This window comes from Panthera tigris, chromosome F2 (assembly GCF_018350195.1).
Source record: "Panthera tigris isolate Pti1 chromosome F2, P.tigris_Pti1_mat1.1, whole genome shotgun sequence".
In the NCBI taxonomy this organism is placed as follows: Eukaryota; Metazoa; Chordata; class Mammalia; order Carnivora; family Felidae; genus Panthera; species Panthera tigris.
In genome coordinates this window covers 53663304-53689322 of record NC_056676.1, presented here as the reverse complement: position 1 = coordinate 53689322, position 26019 = coordinate 53663304, and positions in this window count along the sequence as shown.

Sequence of the window (26019 nt, the reverse complement as noted above, 5' to 3'; positions counted from 1 at the left end):
AGAGTGTAGGTTCCAGAACCTGGGTGGCCAGGTCTCAGTCTAGGCAGGGCCACTGCCTACTCCTCAAAGACCCCAGGAACAGCACTTAATTTAGCAAAGCCTTAGTTTGCTTATCTGAAAAATGGGGATGTAATTGCAATTTTCAAAATGTTATTTATCGCAAGGATTATGCGATGCTCGCAAACAGCTTAATATGTGTGAAGATGTTGAGGAGTGATGATGATGATGATGGTGGTGGGACCACCCAAGCTACAGGACTGAGGCCTAAATGGGGAACCCCTTGGTCCAATGGCTCTTGAAGTTTTTAGCCTATTAACATCATGTGATGCAGGGCCAGTCTCATGGGTGTGTGACCTGTGTAGTTGAATGGGGCCTCGTTCAAAGAAGGGTTTCATACTTGGTTTCACGTTCCACTGTTGCCATCCTTAACCTTCTTAATTTTTAAACAACTGTCCTATATTTTTTATTTTGAAATGAGCCCTGCAAATTATGTAGCTGATCCTGCCTGAGGAGTATTTAAACATCCCAGTGCCTAAGTTCCAACCTATATCACCACATCAGAGTCTCTGAGGCTGGGACCAGAGATGCCTTTTCATTTTCTAAGTTCCATAGATGAGACTCATATGTAACAAAGTTAAGATCCAGGGCCTTGGTTTTCTGGTGGATTGTTAGCAGTCCAGGGAATTTTTTTGCCTCTGTGGTCTATATGACCTTGATGAGGGAATCTTGTTGTTTTTTTTTTTTTTTTTTTTTTGGTATGAATTTCTATTGTAGGAGAATTAACATATATTCTCCAACTTTGAATCATATCTAGAACAAGCCTGCACACACTGGGATGTCTGCTAATTCGACTGCACAATGACTGGCCCTAGGTCAGACTGTAGCTAACTTACTGTCTTTAATCTGTAAAATGGGGTTTATAATAACACCTACATCATATAATTGTTGTAAGAATTAAATGAGATAATTCATATTAGATGCTTAACAGAAAGCCTGACACGTAATAAGTATTCATTAAATGTGAGGTATTATCAATGTTATAATTTTGACAGGTTGTTTTGGCTTGATTAGTGATGGGATCCTTTGATGACCTGAATGGCTCCTATCACAGCAATAGCAAGATACTTGTTTCAAAGTCCATATTTAGCTATTTTTTTTAATGTTTCCTTATTTATTTTGAGAGAGAGAGAACGCATGAGCCAGGGAGAAGCAGAGAGAGAGCAAGAGAGAGAATCCCAAGTAGGCTTCATGCTCAGCACAGAGATCATGACCTGAGCTGAAATGAAGAGTCGGATGCTTAACCGACTGAGTCACCCACGCGCCCCCATATTTAGCTATTCTTTAGAGATACAAGTACAGCAGGCATTTAGTCAGAGGAGGACGAGGTAGAGTGGCTCGAAGCAAATCACAGCACAACACAGAGGCAAGTGGTGAATAATTTACTTATGCTGCCTAGCCTTCAAATTATTGGAGTTTTCCAAAGCATCATCTGACCAGGTTTCTCAGACACTCCTCTTTAAGGAAGACATGGCTAATTGGAAGAGAAAACAGTCCTCAGTCCTCATGCTCTGTGCACATCAAAAAGTGCCATCTGGGAACACCTGGGTGTCTCAGTCCGGTTAAGTGTCTGACTTTGGCTCATGTCATGAACTCGCAGTTCGTGGGTTCGAGTTCCATGTCGGGCTCTGTGCTGATAGCTCAGGGCCTGGAGACTGCTTAGGATTCTATGTCTCCCTCTCTCTCTCTGCCCCTCCCCTGCTCATGCTCTGTCTGTCTGTCTCTCTCTCTCAGAAATAAATATTAAAAAATAAAAAAATAAAAACATGAAAGTGTCATCTGTTACTCCTTTCCTCTTAGTCACTACCCCAGCCAACAAAATCTTTCTATCGTCAATTGATGTACTTATATTTTCTCCTTGATCATTATTTGCTTATTCTGATGGCCTTCATTTTTAATAGTAAAATGACAGAGTGGAAACCACAATTCACTTTATTTAGAGCCTCAAATACTGCTGTGATGCAGAAAGATAAGTTTTAAGCCTTAGAGAGGGATGAACACAAAGAGATATAAAGATGTTGTTGAAAGGCATAAACAAACCATAAAGTTACAGCCTTTGTTTAAAATTTTTAATTTCCTATTTCCTCCATTTGAGAGATCATTTGGCATTTTGCTAGTACCACAGTGAGAAAAAGTTATGAATGCCTTTTGGTAGAGAATTACAAACAACTGTGTAAATACTAATTTAATTAGAATTCAGCAGGAAAGCCAAAAGCCAGAAATCATTTATCTGCCTGACACCTGGTTGTCGTGTTTATTTGGCAGGGTGGTTCTTAACTTGGAAGCACTTCAAAAGCACTTGGTGAGCTTAGATAAAATCGCACTGAAGCTTTGGCCCTACCATGGGCTGGTTGAATTTGAATTTTGGGGATGGGGTCTGGGACATCATTTTTTCCCCTTTTAAGTAGACACTTTTTTAGAGCAGTTTCAGGTTTGCAGAAAAACTGAACAGAAAGTACATTTGACCCTTGAATAACCATAGATTTGAAATGCACAGTCCCACTGTAAATGGATTTTTAAAATAAATACAGTATAGTTAATATATTTTCTCTTATTTACGATTTTCTTAATAGCATTTTCTTTTCTCTAGCATACTTTATTGCAAAGATACAGTACATAATACATATAACACACAAAATCTGTATTAATCAACAGTTGATGTTATAGATAAAGCTTCCAGTCAACAGTAGGCTATTGGTAGTTAAGTTTGGGGGAGTCAAAAGTTATATGCATGGTTTTGACTGCGCAGGGCCTTGGTGCCCTTAACCCATGAGTTGTTTGAAGGTCAACTGTACAGAGAGTTCCCATACCCCCTGCCTCTACTTATAGCCTCTACTACTATCAACATCCTACACCAGAGTAGTATATTTGTTACAACTTATGAACATATATCAACACACAATTGTCACTAAAAATCCACAATATACATCACACTTCACTCTTGGTATGCATTCTATGATTTGGACGGATGTATGATGACGTGTGCCCGACAATGTAGCGTCATACATTTTCACTGCCTTAGAGGTCCTATGTGGTCTCCTGTTCATACCTCTCTCCCTATTAATCTCTGGCAATCACTGATCCTTTTACTATCTCAATAGTTTTGCCTTTCCCAAATGACATATTGTTGAACTCAGTGTGTAGTCTTCGCAGGTTGGCTTCTTTAATTTAGTAATTTGTATTTAAGATTTTTTCATGTCTTTTCATGGCTTGATAGCTTTTTTCCTTTTAGCACTAAATAATAGTTCATTGTCTGGAAGTACCATGGTTTGTTTATCCATTCACCTATTGAAGGACATTTTGATTGCTTCCAAATTTTGGCAATTATGAGTAAAACTGCTATAAATATCCATGTGTTTTTGTGTGGATATAGGTTTTCTACTCATTTGGGTAAATACCAAGAAGCACAATTGCTAGATCATATGGTAAGAGTATGTTTAGTTTTTAAAGAACCTGCCAAACTGTCTTCCAAAGTAGCTGTACCATTTTGCATTTCTACCAGCAGTGAATGAGAGTTCCTGTTTCTCCACAACCTCACCAATATTTGGTGTTGTCAGTGTTCTAGATTTTGCCCATTCTATTAGGTGCATAATAATATCTCATTATTGTTTTCATTTGCATTTCCTTAATGAGGTATGGTGTGGAACATTTTTTCATATGCTTATTTTCATTTTCATTTTTTTTTTGGTGAGGTGTCCATTCAAATCTTTTGCCTATTTTTTACCCAGGTTGTTTATTTTTATATTGTTAATTTGTAAGGGTTATTTGTATATTTGAGATAACAATCTTTTATCAGATATGTCCTTTGCAAATATTTTCTCCCAGTCTGTGGCTTGTCTTTCTTTCTTGTGATGGGTCATCAAATAATAATAAAAATTTCCCTAGGTGATTCTAACATGTAGCAGGGTTGAGAACCTCTAGTAGAAATGAGAGGAATTCTTGTAGAACTCTCAAGGTCTACATGAGAACAAGGGTTTGTTCTCAAGGGTTTGAGAAAATGCAAAAGCATTTTTTTTCTTTTAAAAAGCTCTATTTGATTCTAGTTGAACTGTATCTGTAAACAAACAATAATATTGACACTTGGTTTAAAAAGTACACACAAACATACCTTCAACCATGTAGGCATAAGTAAACTATTTGTTGGTAGAACCAACATGCTCAAAACAACTTCAAGGCTCCTAGCTCCCTGGGCATAAGCAAATTTGGTGCAAAACACAGTGTGGCTTCTTTTTCTCAGTTGTTTCTCACTTTTAGGCTTTTCCCCACACAGCTCAGCTGTTTGGAGTTCCTCTTGCACACCTATGTTGGACCTGAGTTCCCCTGAAAGGCAGCTGCCTTAGCCTTCCTTCATTCCCAGCTGAACACGGAGAGCTGTTCTTTATTATTGTTTCTGCAACGAATCCAGCCCCTATTCACTGCTGCCTTCAGGTGCCTGAGGGACCCAAACTTGCCCCTACAGAATTGAATATTTCTGGAAGAGACTTCTGCTTTGAATGTCTACCTTTACAGAACTGCCTCCACAAGTGTAGAAGGAATTGCAAATGTCTCCTTGACTTTAATTCCTAAAAGCCTCCATCGGTCTAGAACCTGCTTGCTTCCTCTAGGCGTGCCTTCCTGGCCCCTGTTAGATTCTGACACCAAACGGTCCCCAAAACTGCAAAGGCTGTCCTTCCAGGCCAACTGTATGCAGGGGAACTGTATAAAGGGAGAGCAGGAAAAGGACAGAAGTGGAAAGCATTTAATTATTTCATAACTACTTAGAGTGAGCTATGGTATAAATTATCTGGATTAACCCTGCGTGAAGTCTCTTCACACAGTAGCCAATGATCCTTACTTATATAAGTTAGAGCAGGTCACCCCTCTTAGAAATCTCCAATGGTTTCTTAACTCACTAAGAAAGTCTAACGTCCTTGTCATGGTCTGGAAAACTCTATGGGATCTGTACCCCATTAGTATTGCTTCTCAGTCTCATGCTGCTCACTGAGCTTCACATGGTTTGGCCTCCTGGCTATTTCTGGGACACACCACACACCTCAGTTTTATTTGCCATTTCCTGAGTCTTGGCATGGCCCCCCCTTCCCTTCTTTATGGGAGAGACAAGTTGACACTGTCCATTTAAAACACCATCTCTACTTACCTCTCTACTCTCTCCCCTAACTCTGCTTTATATTTTTTCGTAGTATTTATATTCACCTGACACATCATAAAGTCCTTGGTTTATTGTCTGTTTCTAGAATGCAACCTTTAATATAGCAGAGGCTTTGTGTTGTCTATAGATGCTTTTCCAGTGCCTAGATCAGTGATTATTAAATCTACATTGGTCTCAGGTAAAGTTACAGGACATGTGTGGAGGGGTCTTTCAGATGGCACCTCTCAGCAGAGATTTCTCTCTGGAATGCTAAAGACAGCTGTCTGACATTTCCACTTGAATGTCTTAGCATGTTAATAGATTGTAAGTCACAGGAGGATGGGGACTCTATGTTTTGTTTACAAATTTCCCTTCAGCACCCAAGAGAATGCTGGTCTATAGCCTGTATTCAATATATATTTGTTGAGTGAATGTTCAAAATTGAATCCTCTCTCATCCTCCAGTCCAGCCCTAAACGTGGGAGTCAATCTTGACTTCTCCTTATTCTTCATCTTGTACATCAAATCATGCATCAGCCTTTATAGACTGTATCCCATTTGTATCTATGAAATATATACATTTCTCTCTAATCCTATGGCCATTGTTCTAGTCTAGGCTTTGCATATCTACAATATTCCTAGCCAACAAAATTTCTGATACAAAAATATCAAAGATTATTCATTCTGGAAAGAGAGCTAAAGAATGTCTTTGGAGATATTTCTAATGGAGATAGTCTAAATTTTCAATATTGGGTACTTCATGGTATGAATTTTAGCGATTTTGATGTAAGTCACAGATTAAGACTTGTTTTGGGGTGGGGGCATCAGGTGGATATTTTTGAACACTGCGACAGAAGATGAGTGTTGAGGAATGACTGGTGAATATACTGCACATGACTGATGGCAGAATGCAACACACTCTTCAGACCTTGCAGCCTATGTAGAAAACTGGAAAAAATCCCACAACTCTCCACAAAAAATATATATATTGAATTTTTTGAAGCTCATCAAGAGAGAGCAAAGGAGCTGACGTCCCAGAAGGCTTTCTCTAAGTTTCAAGTAATGAGTCATTTAGAAGGAACATCTGTTGCATCTAGAAATGGACTATTGGGAGCAAAAACATTCATTGGAAAAGAGAATTTGAACCTATGTCACAGGCAGTTTCACAAATAGTTTCTAAGACTAAAATGAAGAGAATTAGATTCAACTCTCACGGTTACCAATGTTCTGTCGCATCATGCCAATTTTACTGTTTTTGTTCTATTTTTGAGCTCTGATCTTTAAAATTCTCCTGAGAGAAATGATCAGAATGGAATTCTGAATGTCATTGTCATTTGATGACATGTCACCCAGAACTCTGTTCTCTAAACTCAGCATGCACATGCATTTGTTTTTCTGAACAGTGGTTAGAAGACCACCTGTCTAAATTGAAATTTATACCCCCTATCTAAAATAGGCTGTCAGTGGCATTATAAGGTGATGAAAAGGTAGTGGGCTTTGCAACAATGTCTAACATGAATTTTGTCTCTGCCACTGATGAACCATGGGAATTAGGGATTACTTCCCTTTAATCAAATGAAATTGCCTCATATGTAACATGGGGAACATAGGACCTGCCTTATAGATCTGTTGTAAAGCATATGTGAGTATTTGGTGTGCTTATTACAGAGTAGTTCTAAATGTTTTCTCTTCTAGCTTCACAAACTCTAGGCCAACTCAAACACAGTCTCCTCATGAACATTCTGGAAGGGATTTCTGATGGAAATGCATCTTGCAGTGTTCCTTGGACTCTGTGGGTGGCCACTGTCACATGCCGTTTTCTGATGAACGGTATTTCAGAAGGGATCTCATGTACTTAATAATCAGAAGAAAAAAGTTTATTAACCATTTGCTTGACATTTGATTTTGCATACAAACAATTAAGCACTAATATTCCACTTATTTTTTGAGTGATTTCTATGATGCAGGAACTTGTTATACAATATTTCATTTAAATCTCAAAACAACCAGACTCCATTTGCATCTTTATCACTGCTATCTACAGAGGGAAGCCAGGAGATGCAGAGATTTGCTTACTGGAAGTAAGTAGCAGATTCAGTGCTTAAACCCAGGCCGGGCTCATTCTAAAACTGCACACTTTTCACTTCACCACTCTGCCTTCCCAGATCATGCCTTCTGAAATGTGTGTTTTGAGGCTCTGGGATTATGTAATATACCCTAATCAATATGTTCATATTATAATTTTAAGACGTTGCTTTCCATTGCGCCCTTCTGTGATCATTTAACACCTCCATGTTATCTTTTATCACTTCAAAAAATTTTATTTCAACTTAATGTCTAAATAATCCAAACTCATACTTCTAAATTGTATTCCTCCTTCCATTCCCATGTCCATCCTTGCCTCTCTCCCTTCTCCTCTCCTTCCTTTGGCCATTCCAGCCCATTAAATATTATATGTGAATGTATAAATATATAGAAATGTATCAAAGAACTCCAGATGTCCAGTCAAGAAATAATGCTGAGACAAACATGGCTCCTTCCCAGTTTTGCCTGTTTCTGGGTCTTTCTATGTACCATTCACCTTGTAAACTACGGGCATGTATCTCAAAACTACAGCAGCCTGGACTAACACTTCTTCCATGTCTTCTCCATGGTCAGGACATATCTGGTCCAGGCCAAGAGTCTAAAGCCCTTTCAATTTTAGATGAATACCCTCTAAATGAAAAAAGCTATTTAATAAGCTGACTTTTTACTCTTTTTCCTTCTGCAGAAGCAGATTTTATCTAATTTTCTTCTCCTTGGACACATTTCACTAATCATTTAACTAGAGCTTTTGTAGTTTATTCATGACATACTGCATGAAGAGTTGGAAATACCCTGGGCCTAAGTTACTAGATGATGCCCTAAGGTACAGAGGATTGCAGAATGGGAAGGAATGAAGGGTCAACATATATACGAAAAACTAACTGCAATCAAGTGAAATGAAATGAATTCCAATAAAGAGGCATTCCTATGGGTATATGTGATTTTGTTTAAAACTAAGTTTTATAGAAAAAGGGAAAATAACCCCTTAAATGATTAATAATAGCTTCATGAAATTATGATATTAGTTAAAAGGAGTTTTCTCTTGGGGTGCCTGGTTGGGTGTTGGTTGGGTGTCTGACTTCGGCTCAGGTCATGATCTCATGGTTCGTAAGTTCGAGCCCCTCATAGGGCTCTGTGCTGACAGCTCAGAGGCTGGATCCTGCTTCAAATTCTGTGTCTCCCCCTCTCTCTGTTCCTCCCCCACTTGTACTCTGTCTGTCTCTCTCTCTCTCTCTCTCTCTCAAAAGTCAATAAAGATTTTTTAAAAAGGAGTTTTCTCTTGAGTTTTTCTGTGAAAATGTTCACCTAAAGTGATTTACCCGGCTTACTGGTTTCAAGGCCTCTGATCTTTTCTTTGCATTTGGTTAGAAATCCTTCATTCACAGGGGCGCCTGGGTGGCTCAGTCAGTTAAGTGTCCGACTTCAGCTCAGGTCATGATCTCACGGTTCGTGAGTTCGAGCCCCGCGTCAGGCTCTGTGCTGATGCCTCGGAGCCTGGAGCCTGCTTTGTATTCTGTGTCTCCCTCTCTCTCTCTGCCCCTCCCCTGCTCATGCTCTGTCTCTAAAAAACAAGTAAATGTTAAAGAAAAATTAAAAAAAAAAAAGAAATCCTTCATTCATAAAAATATCACCTGTGTAATAATTTAATGAGGTTATAGAGAACAAAAATCACAGTTGAGCTCCTTTATGTTGCTCATGTCCTAAAAATACATGCTTAAGAATATGTATGCTATAAAAGTATATACCTAAAAAATATATTAAAGAATATGTCTAATAAAGGATAGGTATATGTTAAGGATGATGCTTTAGTTGGCAGAATCAACTTAAACATGATGGAGATCACATGTCTTATCAGAGTCAAATCCTCAAGCACCATGACATATATACAATAGTTATATGCCTCATATTTCAAAAACAGTCCTTATTTTCATATCTTCTGCTATCGTATCAGATGCCATGTACATGTATGGCACATGTCTCAAGTTTTGGATTGGGAAATACTATCAAAGTATACCTGAGTAAAACAAGAAATAAAGCAAACAAACAAACAAACAAACAAACAAAAAACACAAGAAAATCCAACTAATTCCTGTTTTCAAGAGACCCGTCCAAGGGAAAGAAAATCAGGACGCAGAAAGGCTGGAAATAATAAGATGACAAAAAAATGTACTAGGAAAATAGTACCAAAATAAAAGAGAATGTGGTGATATTAACAGAGAAAAATCACATCTCTATGAATTATTATAATGCATTTTTCTGGAATGAGAGTATTAAATGAGACAAAGATATTGCAAATGTTAGAGGACAGAGATTTTATATCAAAAAATAGATATGGGCTATATAAATCTAGATGCACAGCTATGAAGTATGTAAGCGAAAGTATTAGAAATATAAGAAGAAATGTACACACCTACAACTGTTGCAAAACAATTTAACACGCTTTTCTCAGAAATTAACTAATAAATCATAAAAAACAATATAGCAGATTTAAATAATATAACTATCAAACTATATCTAATAAACATATAGAAAACTTTGTATCCATGAACTGAGAATATACAACCATTTTATATATATCTATATCTATCTATATCATCTATATCTATATCTATATCTATATATCCATATACATATATCCATGTATATGGATATATCCATATCCATATGTGTGTGTGTGTGTGTGTGTGTGTGTGTGTGTGTGTGTGTATATAGGCAGTCTCACTAAGAAAAGATTCTACATATTAGTCCACAAAATATAAAAATTACTTTAAAAATAGATGTGATAAGGAGTATGTTATTTGATCAGCAATCAAATTAAAACTAAATAAATGAATGGCAAAAATCTAATCACTTTGACATTTAATCCTTTCTAAATAAATTTCAGGTTGAAAAGGAAATCAAGAGAAATTAAAATTTATACTATAAGCAAAAACAAGTGAGAACATGATTTGAGCATAACACTGATATCAAAATCGAGGTAAGAACAACACATGGGCACATTCACATATACATCCAAAGGCCGTTAGACCACTAAGAGAGAAGTCATAACTGTGTATTTACTTGAAGATGATAAGATTGGAAAAGCAAAACAAAATAAACAAAGAAAAAAAAAAACCCAAAAGATGTTAGCTGTCTAGATTCAAAGTCAACATACAAAATTGGTACAATTTTCCATATATCCAGAATAACCAATTTAAGTAAAGTCCGTGGAAAAGAATACCATTTATAGTAACACCAACAATCTATAAAGATCTCAGGAAAAAAACAGAACAAATAGTAAGTAAGTGTTGAAATCCTATCTGCAGTATACTACTTTAGTGAGAGACAAAAAGGGAGACTTGAAAAAAATGGAAAAACACCATATTTTAGCATGGGGAAGTTCATAACAGCAAAAGTTCACAAATTCATAATTTGATTCATTTTAAATTAAAATCATGGTAGAAGTTTTCATGGAATTTGATAACTGTAAGAGAAACACACAACAAATTTGCTAAAAGAAAAATAAGAGGGTAATTGCACTCTGAAATTTCAAATTAAACCATAAAGTTAAGGTAAATTAAAATACAGCGGTACTGGGCAAGGAAGAAATAAATAGATTAATTTATATGAGGAATCTAGAACCAGGAAAAAAATGTGTGTGTGTGTGTGTGTGTGTGTGTGTGTGTGTGTATTAGGGTGTCAGCCCAAATGAATTCTCCAAACAACTTTAGGAGTTGTCTGATTCTCTGAAAGCTGATGCCAAAGGAGCTGGCCTAGGAGATGTGACCAAGAGTATGGATGGTGCATATGACAAATGGGCGCTTTCAATCCTTGAGAAAATAAGAAATGCTTTAATTGATGTGTTACAACAATTGACTTTATATTGGAAAGATTACTAAATCTTATTTCTTTCACCATATTTTAGGTATTTCAAAACATTTCAAAATTTAAAAATTAGCACTAGTGACAAACAGTAGTGAAATTTTTAGCACTTTGACATGGGTAAGACTTTCCCAAGGAAGGTAGAAAGCACAGAGATTAGAAAGGAAAAGATTAATAAGTTTTACTACTAAAGAATTTAATTTGCACAATAAAAGATACCATAAAGCACATATGACCAAAAGGGAGAGAAAAATAACCACTGAGAACATTTTCTAACCACTTAGAACATTTTTTGCTATAAATATAACAAAGAATATTCAAAGTATATAAGGAACTTCTATAGAGCAGTGAGAAAACTCAGTCAATCCAAGATAATGGACAAAGACCATGAAAAAGCAATTTACAGAAAAAAGTAATAAGGTGGGGGGAAGAAAGAGAGGGAGGGAGAAAAGAGACAGAATGCCCATCTTTATTAGTAATAAGGAAATTGCAATTTTAAATTATTTTTTTGGGGGGAGGTCAGTCAGTTTTAGGAAAAACCTTAAAAGATTGATATATTCAGTGTGGGTGAAAGTGTGTCATGATTACTTTCGTGGATTGTTGGTTGGAGTGTGAATAGGTATAGCCTTTTTGGAGGCCAATTTAGCAGTATATTTATATTTATAATGTGTTTCCCCTTTGACTTAGTAATTCTCTTTGAAGCAGATATAAGTTTTCTGGGAAGTATATGCAAAAACATCTTCATAATGATGCTCACGGAAACATTGTTTGTGACAGTAAAATGCTAGGAACAAGCCAGAAGTCACTGAGAGACCAATGAAATTAAATCATGGTATAGCCACCCAGTGGAATAGTATATAGTTAATCAGTGTTTCCAACTTGAATAAAGTATGGATCTTCTCTAAAGAAATTTTTAAAAGTTAATTCCCACAGTAGCATGAGGAATATTTACAAGAATAGACTTTAACTATATAAAAGTAACTTAAGTGAAAAAAAATCAGTTTACAAAATTACATATTTAATACAATGCTTTTTAAGACAACAAACTCAAGCTACATATTTGCTTTCTCTCATTGAATGCACAGTAAAGACTAAAAATCGTATCAAAGTGTTGATAGCGGTTACCTTTAGGGTTTGAATTAAGATAATGATATATAGTACTTTCTTTTTCTCTTGTTTTTTTTTTTTAAATCTCTATGATTATACTTTCTTTTATGTATGTTTCAATAAAATTGTGTTCCTTCCTTAACTTAAAAATAAAAATAATTTTAGAAAAGAAAAAACCAGGGGGTGCCTGGGTGGCTCAGTTGATTGAGCGTCCAGCTTCAACTCAGGTCATGATCTCACAGTTTGTGATTTCAAGCCCCGCATCAGGCTCTGTGCTGACAACTCAGAGCCTGGAGCCTGCTGAGAATTCTGTGTCTCCTTGTCCCCTGCTCCTCCCCTACTCATGCTCTGTCTCTCAAAAATAAATAAATGTTAAAAAAAATTAAAAAGAAGAAAAAACACCATTTTTCTAGGATTTCTTTTAATCTTAAAAAATTTATTCAGGGATGGGAGTTTTGAGATTTCAGAAGCAAAGAGAGCCATACTTAATTCAAATGCATCATTGTAAAATGAATTTTTCATTAATGATCTCTGAAACCAAGTAATCAAATCATGAGATGCATGAGAAAGTCAAACATTCTTTGTTAGATTTTTGAAACATCATTTGTCACTCTGGCTCACTCTGAAATATTCTGTTATCTGCCTCATTCCATGGAGGGCTGTGGACAAAGTTCAGCATTCATTTTGCTACATATGAAAAGTGCTGCAGGAAAGAGTATAATAGTAGGAGCCAAGGGACCTCAGAGCTCACCACAGTTTAGGGCCCAGGAACTAGTCAGAGAGGACTCAATGGCTGTAACACCAGACAAGCCCATCTTTCATTCTGATGTAAAAATTAAAATGTGTGAATTCCTAACTTGGAGAGCAGGAATTAATATCTCCATTTTGCAGATGAAACTGAAATTTAGAGGACTTCAACTAAATGCAAAGTCAGAGTAATTTATCCTGTCTGGTAGCACATTAATTTTTGGTTTCTTATTGGTTATAAGACTTACCCAAACACCAGGAATCGGGGGGGAACGAGTGAGATGTACTGAAGAAGAATTCTGGTCTGAAAAACATTAAGGTCAAATTGAGTAAGTAACAATTCACATAGTAAGAATTAGGTAATAACAAGAATGTAGTCACTTCTTCAGGGCTGGCAGGGTTAGGGCTGGTAGTGATGGGATGAGCAGCTAGCAGCATGCTATCTATGATGGGGGGGAATGAATTAATAGCTCACTGGATGGTATGGTACCTTAATCTCCTTTAAAAAGTGATATTAAATTTTTTTAAATGTTTATTTATTTCTGAGAGAGACAGAGACAGAGTGTGAGCAGGGGAGGGGCAGAGAGAGAAAGGGAAACAGGATCCGGAACAGGCTCCAGGCTCTGAGCTGTCAGCACAGAGCCCGAAGCGGGGCTCGAACTCACAAACCGTGAGATCATGACCTGAGGCGAAGTTGGACGCTTAACCAACTGAGCCACCCAGGTGCCCCTATAAAGTGATATTTTGAATTGCTATGATTCAAAATTTACATACACATTGCAACGAGGAGCTCCTATATTCATAGTTATAGTTATTTATTTATATTTATACATCTAAAAATATATTTTATATGAAATTTATCTAAAAACCAAAGCAAATAAACAAAAACCAGAAACCAGAATCATAAATACAGAGAACAAATTGATGGTTGCTGGAGGTTAGGTGGATGGGAAAAATAGGTGAAGGAAAGGAAAAGGTACAACTTTCTAGTTATAAAGTCACAGGAATGAATACAGAGTCGGGGATTGGTCACTAATATTGTCATAATGTTGTATGATGACAGATGGTGACTACACTTATGGTGGTGAGCATAGCATAATGTATAGAATTGTTGCATCACTATGTTGTACACCTGAAACTACTGTTACATTGTATGTCAACTATACTTTAGTAAAAAATGGCAATAAGGAACTCCTGTATACCATTTATATTTATATTTACATTTATTTATACTTTTTTCCAACTCATTTGAGAGTAAATTGGAAACATCATACACTTTTACCTCTAAATAATTCATTGTACAATTTATAACAATGGAGATGTTATCTTTTTTTTTTTTTTTTTTTAAATTTTTTTTTTCAAATTTTTATTTATTTTTGGGACAGAGAGAGACAGAGCATGAACGGGGGAGGGGCAGAGAGAGAGGGAGACACAGAATCGGAAACAGGCTCCAGGCTCCGAGCCATCAGCCCAGAGCCTGACGCGGGGCTCGAACTCACAGACCGCGAGATCGTGACCTGGCTGAAGTCAGACGCTTAACCGACTGCGCCACCCAGGCGCCCCTGGAGATGTTATCTTAAATCACTATAGTGCATTGGTCAAAATCAGAAAAATTAACCTTGATACAGTACTATTATGGGATTTGAATATTTGAATATGGACCAGAGTCTGTATTCAAATTTTTTCAGTTGACCTCAAAATTTCCTTCACAGGTATTTTCTACCATAGTCCAGGATTCAATCAAGTATTATCTTTACATATTTTAATCTTCCTAGTAGTCAAATAACTATTCAAAAACTAGTTCAGCCCTATATCTGCTGGGTATCAGTGCCAGGCACTGTAACCCATTAACATAGGCTAGTGTCTAAATCTCCCTCAGAGGAGATGGAGGGAGGCTGGGGCTGGTAGAAACAAGTGGGTCTAGGGCAGGGGCTATATCTGCTACAGTATGGTCAGGGTTCACCTCGTGAAGCATTTAAGGTAGAGTAACATCAGTAATCTACAGGTGAAGAAAGAGACCTAGGCTATAACGTGGCAGAATAAAGTCTATAATCTCTTGTTATTTACTGACTCCTTTACAACTTACCTATTCCTTTTCTGGAATAATCTTAACCCGTTTTCTGCATAGTAACATTCTTTGACATTGCCATGCTTATTCATATCTTGTGCTCTTGCCCATAAAATTCCCTTTTTCTCAAAATGCATTTTTTCAGCTCTTTTCTCTATCTTGAAATTTCACCTCTTTTATTAAAAAATTTTTTTTTTAATGTTTATTTATTTTTGAGAGAGACAGAATGTGAGCGGGAGGTGGGGGGGCTGAGCTGTCAGCACAGAGCCCACCTGATGCGGGGCTTGAACCCACCTGCTGTGAGATCATGACCTGAGCTGAAGTCGGGTGCTCAACTGACTGAGCCACCCAGGCACCCCAAGATTTTACCTATTTTAAAGACCTTTCTTAAACATTGCCTTCTTTGTAAGAGCTGTCCTGAGATTACCACTTAACTTAGTCTGTGTGATTCCAAAGCACTTTGAAGATCTGTAGATTAAAAAGCACACTTTGGGATGCCTGATTGGCTCATTTGGTTAAGTGGTTGACTCTGGCTCTTGATTTAGCTCAGGTCTGGATCTCACAGTTCATGAGTTTGTGCCCCCACATTGAACGTGCTTCAGATCCTCTGTCTCCTTCTTTCTGGCCCTCTCTGGCTCTCTCTTGTTCTCTCAAAAATAAATAAACATTAAAAAAAATTGAAAAAAAAAGCACATTTCATTGTAGCTATACATAGGTCAATTCACAATTGAGGATAGGGGTGTCTTTGACCTGGCACAGTGCCTGACACAAAGTAGATACTTAATAAATTATTACTTAATATGAACTTTCATAATTCATACGTTCACTGCCTCCAATTGGAATGGGTTCATGAATTGGAGAATGTGGATTCTAAGCAAACTCTCAGAAGTTAACACTTTCAGGCAGCTGATATCTGAAGGGTTTATAAACTCAAATCATTGCCTTAGATCACAAAGTCTGATTAAAAAAACAACAACAGTGACAACAAGTAGTTTTCGGAGTCCAGCAGCCTAGGCTTTAATCAGATCACATCAATTCTTCCAAACAGTGAAATGGATTTTAGCCTGAACAATCATTCATTCAATTTCTATAGAGTACAGCTTGGATTTGGATATATGCAGGCTATTTGATCATACCAGTTTAATTCTATTTTTAATTCCGGAGAATGCTAGGGGTCCTGGCAGAAACCCAGGGTGGGTACCCTGAGGGGGTTCAGGTTCAGGCATATCCAGCTGTATCTGGATGGCTGACAGGGTGGAGTCACCAGCAATCGATTTCCTGGAGGTGATCTAAAAGCCTCATTGTAAGAAGCTCACAGCCAGTGATAGAAGAGTAAAGGAATGAAGTCTTGTACCATGGCATATTTTGAATTTAGCAAGAATATGACTTCTGGCACAAGACTACTGGCATCAATTAAGTAAAATGTGAACTCAGACCATAACCATTTTTCTTTTTCATACTACTTGAATACCAATGACAGAAATACTTTTAGACTTTCAGAATGTTGCTCTCTGAGGTTGCTCAAAATATAGATGTATGCCTGCAATTTTCTGTATAAGCTACTCCTAGGCAATGTTGGTTCATAGCTCCCCTTTTTCCTACACCCATTTCCTCAGAAAAATAATCTTCCCACACAGCTACTAAGCCAAGGACGGCTGGCTAGCTACTTGACATTCATCGCCCTTCCCTCTTTCCTGCCAAAGTCCTCATTTTGCTCAGGTGTCTATTTCTGCCCCTCACAGTCTATATGATTAAGAGGAAACTGACACAATCCCCAGAACAAAGGTGGATAATAATTAATCTTAAAAAACCAGTACATGGCATTCCCTTGACAACCGTTTCTGATGCAGGAGCGGGCTTTTGACTTTTTTGCTCAGACTAAAGTGAAAGACATATTCCATCATTGGGCACTCATTCTGCTCTCTCGCTCTCTCTTTCTAGATGTGAACAAGAAACCATGTTGCTATAGTTGCTGCTGTCAACCATCTTATGACCAAAACAAGAAGGACTCTGAGGTCAGAGCAAGCCTTCTAGATGGCAGAGCAGAAAGTTAGAAAAATCTGAGTGCCTGAGGTCACAGCTTGAGCTACTGAACTCACATCACCCTGCCGTTGACTATTGTACTTCTTGCTATTTGAAATAAGAAAGTTCCTTATTGTTTATGCCTGAATGAGTCATGTCTTCTGTTACTGCAGTCGAAACCATACCAACTGATGTATTATAGAAACAGCTAATTATGAAGGCGGAGAACACAAAATTTTGTGTTACACTCAAAGTCAACCTGACTCATTTAGTGATTGCATAATTGTTGTCACACCACATAATAATTAGATATAGATTATGAACAATGCACACAAAGAACTGATATTCCAAGGAAGGTGACATGGAGCAATAAAAAGCATACCTTGTTCAGAATCGTGGGTAGAAATCCACTCCTATTTCTAAGAAAAGGAGCTACTCATGAGTTTGTGATCAGCTCCCAACTGAATGGTGGGTAGAAATCCGCTCCTATTTCTAAGAAAAGCAGCTACTCGTGAATTTGTGATCAGCTCCCAATTGGAAGGGCCTGTTGTTTATTGAGTACTTGCTGGAAGCTGGGTGCTGTCCTGCGTGGTTTTACACAGCCGGATTCCAGCAGTCATTAAGAGCAGGAGATGTGGAGTCACGCAAAACTCGCTCCATTGGTGCAGGTGCTGGGCTGCTCACTTTTGAATTGAAAGAGCAGAGGGGCTGCACATCTTCCCTCTGCTTCATCCAAATTCCACACTTGGATTCCCAAGATTACGGACTGTTCTCTTAGCTAAGTCACTGTTTCCCAGTGCACTATGCTCCAAGGCCCGGCTCCAGAGGAATTTCCGATCAGCCAATGCAGTGTCAGAATCAAATCTTCCATCCAAAGTGCTAGGCTCCAGTGTTAAGACTCTGTCAAAAGCTTAGAGAGCTACCCTTTTCATCAAGGTAAATTTATCTCAGCTGCCCCCTTGCTAGTCTTTCCCAATGAAACCTGATCAGTGCACTTCCAGAAAGTTCCATCAGGCCTCCCTGAGTTCTTGTCTAAGGGGGCTGTGCTCGGGCTGTGACCTCTGGATTCCTACATAACTCTTCTGAGATCATGACCCAATCCAGCTATGAAAGGTTTTGTTTTACACTAATCTAAGAATTCTCACTTTCCTATGCTGGAAAAAAACAAGGGGGCTGTTCAAGTAATCCTTCACTGGATAAAAGATTTTAAATATTTACATAAAAATAACATATTCAAATTATAAACATAAATAAGCATGGAAAATCAGATCATTACACAAATGTTGTATCTTTTTATGTCTATTTTTAAAACATGTTTATTTATTTATTTAGAGAGGTAGAGAGAGAGAGCATGCAAGCAGGGGTGGGGCAGAGAGTGAGAGAGAATCCCAAGCAGACTCTCAGCTGTCAGCTCAGAATCCAAGGTGGGGCTCGAACCCACAAACCATGAGAGCTGAAATCGAGTCGAACCCTTAACCTGACTAAGCCACCCAGGCACCCCTACACAAATGCTATATCTTTTTTAATGGTCCTATGAAATTCCATCTATAAGAATACCATAATTTACTTAGTCTTGTAATGTTGAAATTTTAGATTGTTTATAATATTTCTGTTATAAATTTCTTTGCAATGAACATTTATAACATTTAAAAAATTATTTTATTTATTTTACTTTATTGTTTTGTTCCTGTAACATTTAAAAAAGGGTTTTCAAACTGAAAGACTGAACTCAGAGAAATCCAGGCTTATTATAAAATGAGTTTGGGGATTGCTTTAGAACATGTTGCTATGTCTACCAGAGAGATTATGAGCTAGAACCACATAGCTGTTCCTTTTCAGTACAAACACTTCCCAAGCAATGGGTCCTAATTCCTCCTCCTTGACTGTTCCTTTGCCTCTGTCATGTTGGACCCCATTTGACCCCCAAATATATTTCCTCAGTCTTCTGTGTCTCCTCATTGCTTTCCTCAAGATGACCCTTCTTGATGCAAAATGAACAAATCTTTTAGAATCTCTATAAGAAATAAAGAATTTTCCTTGAGCCCAAGTTAGGACAGCTGCCCAGGAAACACAATCTTCACAAAGAACAGAGTACTCTGGAGAATGAACAGTTTTTACTGTTCTATGCTTTTTACATCTTGTGAAAGCTCAAAAGATTAGGAATCACCAGTGTTTACATCAAAGAATGCAGGGGGTAGGAGCATTGATCGAGGTCCTAAGGACAAATGGTTTTCCTTTAGGCTACTCATTCATACAACAGATGTACAATGCATGCTTGGGGGTGAGTCTTTTGGTTTAAACAAAGTTTTTGTATAGTCATGCTGACTTAGAAATCTAAAATGGCTTCCCTCACATATCAGGTATTTAGAGAGTTTTCTTCCATCACCCTTGATCAAGGCCTTGCTGCATTTTCCCAAGCCAGGCACTGGGATGCTCCCATGAGCCGAGGCCGATGCTTCTCTGCTTTCTTCCTCAGTTCTTTTTGGAACTGACTGCTTGCATCAGTCCTGCTCTCAGCTGAAGCACAAAGAGGTGAACACACCACACGAGAGTTTAAAAGCATTCAGGGCTGGGGGCACCCGGGTGGCTCTGCTGGTTAAGCTTCCGACTCTTGATTTTGGCTCAGGTCATGATCTCACGGTTCCTGAGATCGAGCCCCTCAATGGGCTTTGCCCTGACAACATGGGGTCTGCTTGGGATTCTCTCTGCCCCTCCCCTGCTTGCTCTCTCTCTTAAAAAAAAAAGGCAGGGGGTGGGGAAGTGTTCAGGTAGGGAAGAATGAAGAGCAGTGCTGAGGCCAGGTAGCTGAAAACACGGGAAAACCCATTTTTAGAGCACAGATCTGGCACTTTCCTGGGGGCCTTTCAGCCATGACATTCTGCCATGGTGCTTTCTGTCCTCTTTCTGACCCAGGATAATATATCAGCAAGTGTACCTGAGCTGCAAGTTTTACTCATTTTTATTTGCTATCTGCAAGTATCTGGGCTCCTACATTTTACTGAGATGCATTGGCTTCTGACTCTTTTTATCCTAATTCTTCTTGGGTCTCCTGGAGCCTAGGTGCCTCTCTGGCATCAGGCTCTCTTTCCAGTGGAGAGGCCGCGTTGCCCAGTCACTTATGCAGTCATTCATATTCATAGAAAAACGTAAAGACGCTTTTCTTAATTATACTACTTGATGCTGCTGTGTGTCTCCCAATTTTCTGTGTGTGGTTTCATCTGTGTAACAGGCTCTCTGCATGAATTCAGCACCTCTAATTGCTGGGCAAGTTCTCCAGGAGAGGAGGGAATATGCAAGAAGAAAAATGGACTTCCAGGATTCTGTTTAAAGAATGCTTATTTGACTGGTCTTAATTGGGTTCAGGGGGCCTGGCTGAGCTGCTGCTTTGTGATTTGCATGTACGAGCCAAAATTAAGCTTCTGATTTGCATCCTTTGTTTGCTAGCGAAAGTTCTATTATGTATTTACCAGCAACCGAAGATTTAGACCTCACTTGCTCCTGAGACCACTGTAAATGGAGGCAATGAATAATTTGATGGTCTCTGACACATGGAGAGAGAAATGCTATGGCCTTTCACCATAAAATTGAATTTGTGAAGCGATCAGTAAACAGTTACAGATTGTGGAGAAAGTAGAGTGTAGTAGATTCAGTGGCCTCTCTCTAAATGCACTGAGTAAAATCAGTGGATCTAGGTTTGTTGGTTAGAATGCTGTAACCTCAGTCTGGTCAATAGGATTTCAAAAGAACAGCTGGAAATCAGAATAAATACCACTGAATACATTTGCTTTTAGCATCTTAATAGCTAAATTTCTCTGTTTGATTTGAAAATTCCATTTTGATCAGATGTCAGTTGGCTAAACTAAGCAGCTTTTTTTCTTTCTGTTCATTTGTAGACTAATGAGAGCCAAATATATTTCATTTTGGCCCTTCCTCATTCATGCCATCTGAATGCTTGAGGTGACCACTGACTTGAGAGTCTGAGGCCATGAATGATCATGTCTAAAGTTAGTATCAAAACTTCTTGTTTGGGTCGGGCTGAATTCAGATTTGAAGAAAGCTCAGGCTCCCTTGAACTTTTCTTTCCTTTAATGTTTGCTCTCTCAAGTCCCCAAAAGAATCGAACTGGCACATCTACTTAATTTGTTTTCAATAGAACTGTAATTTTCACTGAATTTAAACTGGGATTCAGTCTGTCCCTCTGCTGGGCCAGGGACCTTCATCATTTAAATTCATGAGTTGATTTATGTTAAAGGAGTAAAAGACCAGAGACAGAAATTTTGTGAAACGTGTCTGAAAGCAAAGATTGGAAAGAGGCAAAGGACCGTATGGTGTTCTTCCTCAGCCTTACACCTAGGTTGGATTTGATCTTCTAGCAAAAGAATGTTTGCAGGTGGAAACCAGAGCCGATTTTTATAGAACCCATTGTTATACACAGAACATAAGCAGTGGTATACATAACTGAGTTTATTACAAAAAACGATATAAAGTAGGGGAAAGGAGCATTTTATGTGGAGCAGAAAAAGTCGTGCAGCTCTTTTTGGCAACTCAAGAGCCTTGCATCTTTTGAAGTCAAAAGAGATGGTTCCATGGGTAAAAGTATTTTATCATGGTGAGAACTGGCAGCAGGATAGCGGAGAGATGCTAACTGTTGGTGGTTTGGATTAATGAGGAGGCTGAGGTTGAAGAACAAGATAACACAGGATCTGAACAATGTGATACATCCCCAGATCTGAATATAATAACTGAATGGGACGTTGACACTCTCTGGTCAGGCAGCTCGGTTGACCAGCAGTGAAATTTAGTATTAATGTGGTTTTATTTGTGTCCATGGACTGGTAAAATGCAGGAAAATTCAGAAAAATGCTTCTTCTTTTTTTTTTTTTGTAAAGTTTATTTATTTTGAGAGAGAGAGGGACAGTGTGAGTGGGAGAGGGGCAGAAAGAGAGGCAGAGAGCAGGCTCCACACTGCCAGCATGGAGTCCCACGCGGGGCTCAAATTCCAGAACTGTGAGATTAAGACCTGAGCTGAAATCAAGAGACAATGCTTGAAGTGCCTGGGTGGCTCAGTCAGTTAAGTGTCGGACTTCAACTCAGGCCATGATCTCATGGTTTATAGGTTTGAGCCCCATGTTGGGCTCTGTGCTGACAGCACAGAAACTGGAGCCTGCTTCTGATTCTGTGTGTGTGTCTCAAAAATAAATAAGCATTAAAAAAATTTAAAAAAGAGTCATATGTTTAATCGACTGACCCACCCAGGTACCCCTGAAAAATGCTTCTATTTCAGACAGCACAAACACCTGTTTGGGACCCCAAATTTCAATTCACTTGGAAACAGAGACATGGCACTCTTACATTAGGGGACTTAGAGTTAATGTCAAATTATTGGCAGAGAAGATCACTCTTTTGCTGCAACTCCATTATTTCAATATATTTGCACTTGATATGCTTTTCTAAAATCTGATAAGAAAGACTTTTTTATTTGCTTTGTGTCATTTCAACCTGTCGTTTCAAGACTGAATGCAGTATCCTGTGGTGTCCTCCTAGGACTGACACAAACAAATGCCTTTGGGCAGTCTGGATGGTTTGCGGGATGAGTCGCTACCCTTTGACAGAGAGAGGAGTGAGAAGGGAGGAGGAGGGGATGGGAAGCGGGTTTTGGTGAAACTTCTAGAATGTGTACTTACAATGAGAACAGTAAGAAGAGGTACTAAGAGAAACCCTTCAAACATGTAAAGAATCTGTCACCCTTTAGCAACTTAAATATTTGAGTAATTGCCTATCTAGTACATGTAGTGTATTTTGTATGCCACCAGCCATACTGTTGGCACATTGTAGATGATCGCTACCCATTTGTTGCCTTCAGTGGAATTATGTGGATGCCATTTTTCCTAATGGACTGAATTCCCTTTCCGATTTTATAGATAGATGGCCCTTACCTCAACTTCTTTCTCAGTGGTTGCTTTGTGGAAGCAGCAGTTTTGATGCTGCGTCTCAATCCCGCTAGCTCTTCTAGGTGTTACTCTATATAATGCCAGTCACAAGACATAGCAATATTCATTTTTATAAAAATCCAAACGTATGTAACTGACATAAGAAATGAAAGGGCAGCAATTCACACTGGTTCAAACTAATAATGTACATCACCCTGTTATCAGCAAGCAGAAGGACAGTATGAAGTAGAGCCTGGATGAACAATGTGCGATGTGGGTCAACTTGGCAAATGTCCAATTTGAAAGAAGCTGTAGTGCACCATTTGGCTACCAAAATCAGTGTTTCCCCAGCCTTCATATCTTGGCATTAAAATGAATGTGTTCAGTGTTCCATGCAAAGGCACTGATTCTGGCAGCTGTCTCAAGTCCTTCTGGTAACTCATTACATCCTTCCCAGAGAAAATGATCGTGAATGAAATAAGGGCACTTTTATTAAATACTGAATATTAAACACTAAAAGAACTTTTTCCCCAATAGATCTAACACAGAATATGCTATTTAGAAGAGTTATTTTCATTGACCCTGGGTTTTTTTGTTCCTGTTTTTCTTCCCTTCGTCTGGCTGTTATGGCGGTGTCTCAGGATATTTCTGTATATCTCTGTCCAGTCACAGCTGAGAGCATTAAGAAGCTAAACAAACAAAAAATGAATATTCTAATAGTTATTATTGTCACCCATTTTCATTTTTTCCCCCAAGTTCAAGAGTTAGTCTTTCTCAGAATTTGGAAGTTGCCACAACTGTGTCATCTACCATAATAAGACATGTGATATTCAAGGTTAGTGTGGTATAAAAATTGAAACACCATCTTAATGATCAATGCTGGAGTTTCTCTGAGAGTAAGTTGGTGAAGGCAGTCATTAGAAACACCTTGGAGTTAACTAGAGTCCATTTTATTATACCTGAGAATGACCAAAGTTGTATACTAGATACATAATATATTTTAGATGATGAATAAATGTGTGGATAAAGTGAAGAAACAAAGATGTCTATGGTTATTCTCAGCTTCCCATTATTTTATACTTATGTAAATTCTGTAATCTGGGAGTGTGTGTGTGTTTGGGATTAGGATGGAGCTTTTCTGGTTTACACTGCTATGTAACAAAATATGAAGCTGACTCCAGTGAGAGCATGCAAAAAAATCCCTGTTGCACTTGAATTATAATCTGACAGTTATACACTTTGTTAGTGATTCTGATAAGAGGATTGGCCTAATTTTGCCATTTGATTAATTTCTTAAACAAAACTATAAATGTCAAAATGATTTTGGGACTCATAGGGGAAACCTTCTAGATCAAACTGCTTTCCTCTTGGACTTCCATTATCAACATTTAAAATTTTTGTAATAGACAAATTATTTTGGAATAGTTTAGATTTAAAGACAGGTTCAAAGTGAGTACTGTCACTGTGCTTACTTTCTATTTATTCTAAACCAGAAACAAGTTAAGCAAAATAGTATTTGTCTTAGCTCATTTGCGCTGCTATGATAGAATACCATAGACTGAACAGCTTATAAACCAGAGAAATTTTTCATAGTTCTTGAGTCTGGGAACTCCAAGATCAAGGTACTGATAGATTTGGTATCTCCTGTATAGATGGTAGCCTTGTTATGCCCTAATCAGGAAGAAGGAGCAAGGAAGCTTCTGGGGTCTCTTTATTAGGGCACAAATTTCATTCATGAAGGCTGTGACCTCATGACCTAATTACCTCCTGAAGGCCCCACCCTCAAATACCATCACTTTGGGGGGTAGAATTTCAACATATGAATTTCAGGCAGATACAAATATTCAATCCATAATGTATTATTATTTTCATGCCTGATAGTTTCAGGATGTGTTTGTTTGAAAGAAAACAGCCCAACAAAATTCCACTTTTGAATGAGCACTACCTGATTTAGACTGTTATTTTTGTTTTTGATGTTTTATTGCAAACAAGTGAATTTTCCATTTTTCTACCACACTCTTCTGTCTCCACACCATCTTATGCCTTCTTCATTTGTTGAGGTGTGTTTTGAACACCTCCCTTTCTGTCTTTTCCACCTGATACCTTCTCTGCTCTTTCGTATCTTACTACCATTGAATGTTCAGTTCATGTCCCACCACCTCTCCAAGGCCTCCTCTTGCTGGCTTAACCTGGAGTACTTTCTATCTCTTCTTAACTTTTTTTGGCAACTATTGTCTGTTTGTAAATAATTGGGGAATTCACCATGCATTTCTCTTTTCTTTCTCTTGGCATTTTGAACTGATAGTTAAATCTTGTGCTGTTACCTAAATTTTAAATGTTTGCATTTGGTCTTTTCAGCCAGATCATAAATTATTGAGGACAATTCTTAATTGCCTTTTTTAAAATCCTAGCACATAGGAAAGTGCTTTATACACAACATTTCTCAGTGAATATTTGTAACTTGATATGGCTGGAATTCCTTGTTTTGAGTCTGATTAGTAATTATTATTGTTGAATGTATATCCTTGGTCATGTATCTTATAACTACTTTTATGTATAATTTAATTTAATCCTCACAGTGCATGAATAAATTAGGTGTTTCTATCTCTGTTTTACAGATGCAATGATTTTATGTTGGGTTACATACTTACAAATTACATAAGGGAGAATGAGGGGACAAAAATGAATTGATAGGACCTAATGTGGTTCAATAGTTACAGAGAAACAGCTTTTTTTTGTGAATCATAAACTGTGCTATATTAGAGGTGTAATAACTGATATACACATGCAATGTTAGCTCTTTGAGATTTTAGAAAGCAATCTCTTATTGGAAATACAATAAGATCTATTCTTGGTGTCATTTTTTGATGATGGCAACTGACCTAGTGCTTATTAGACATCCATTTAAAAAATCGTAGCACTGAATGGTACCTAAAGCAAAGCATCAGACAAGGATCTGGGTGGAATCGTTTGGAGGTAAATTCAGGAAGCAGAAGTGAGAAAGTTGGGAAATTG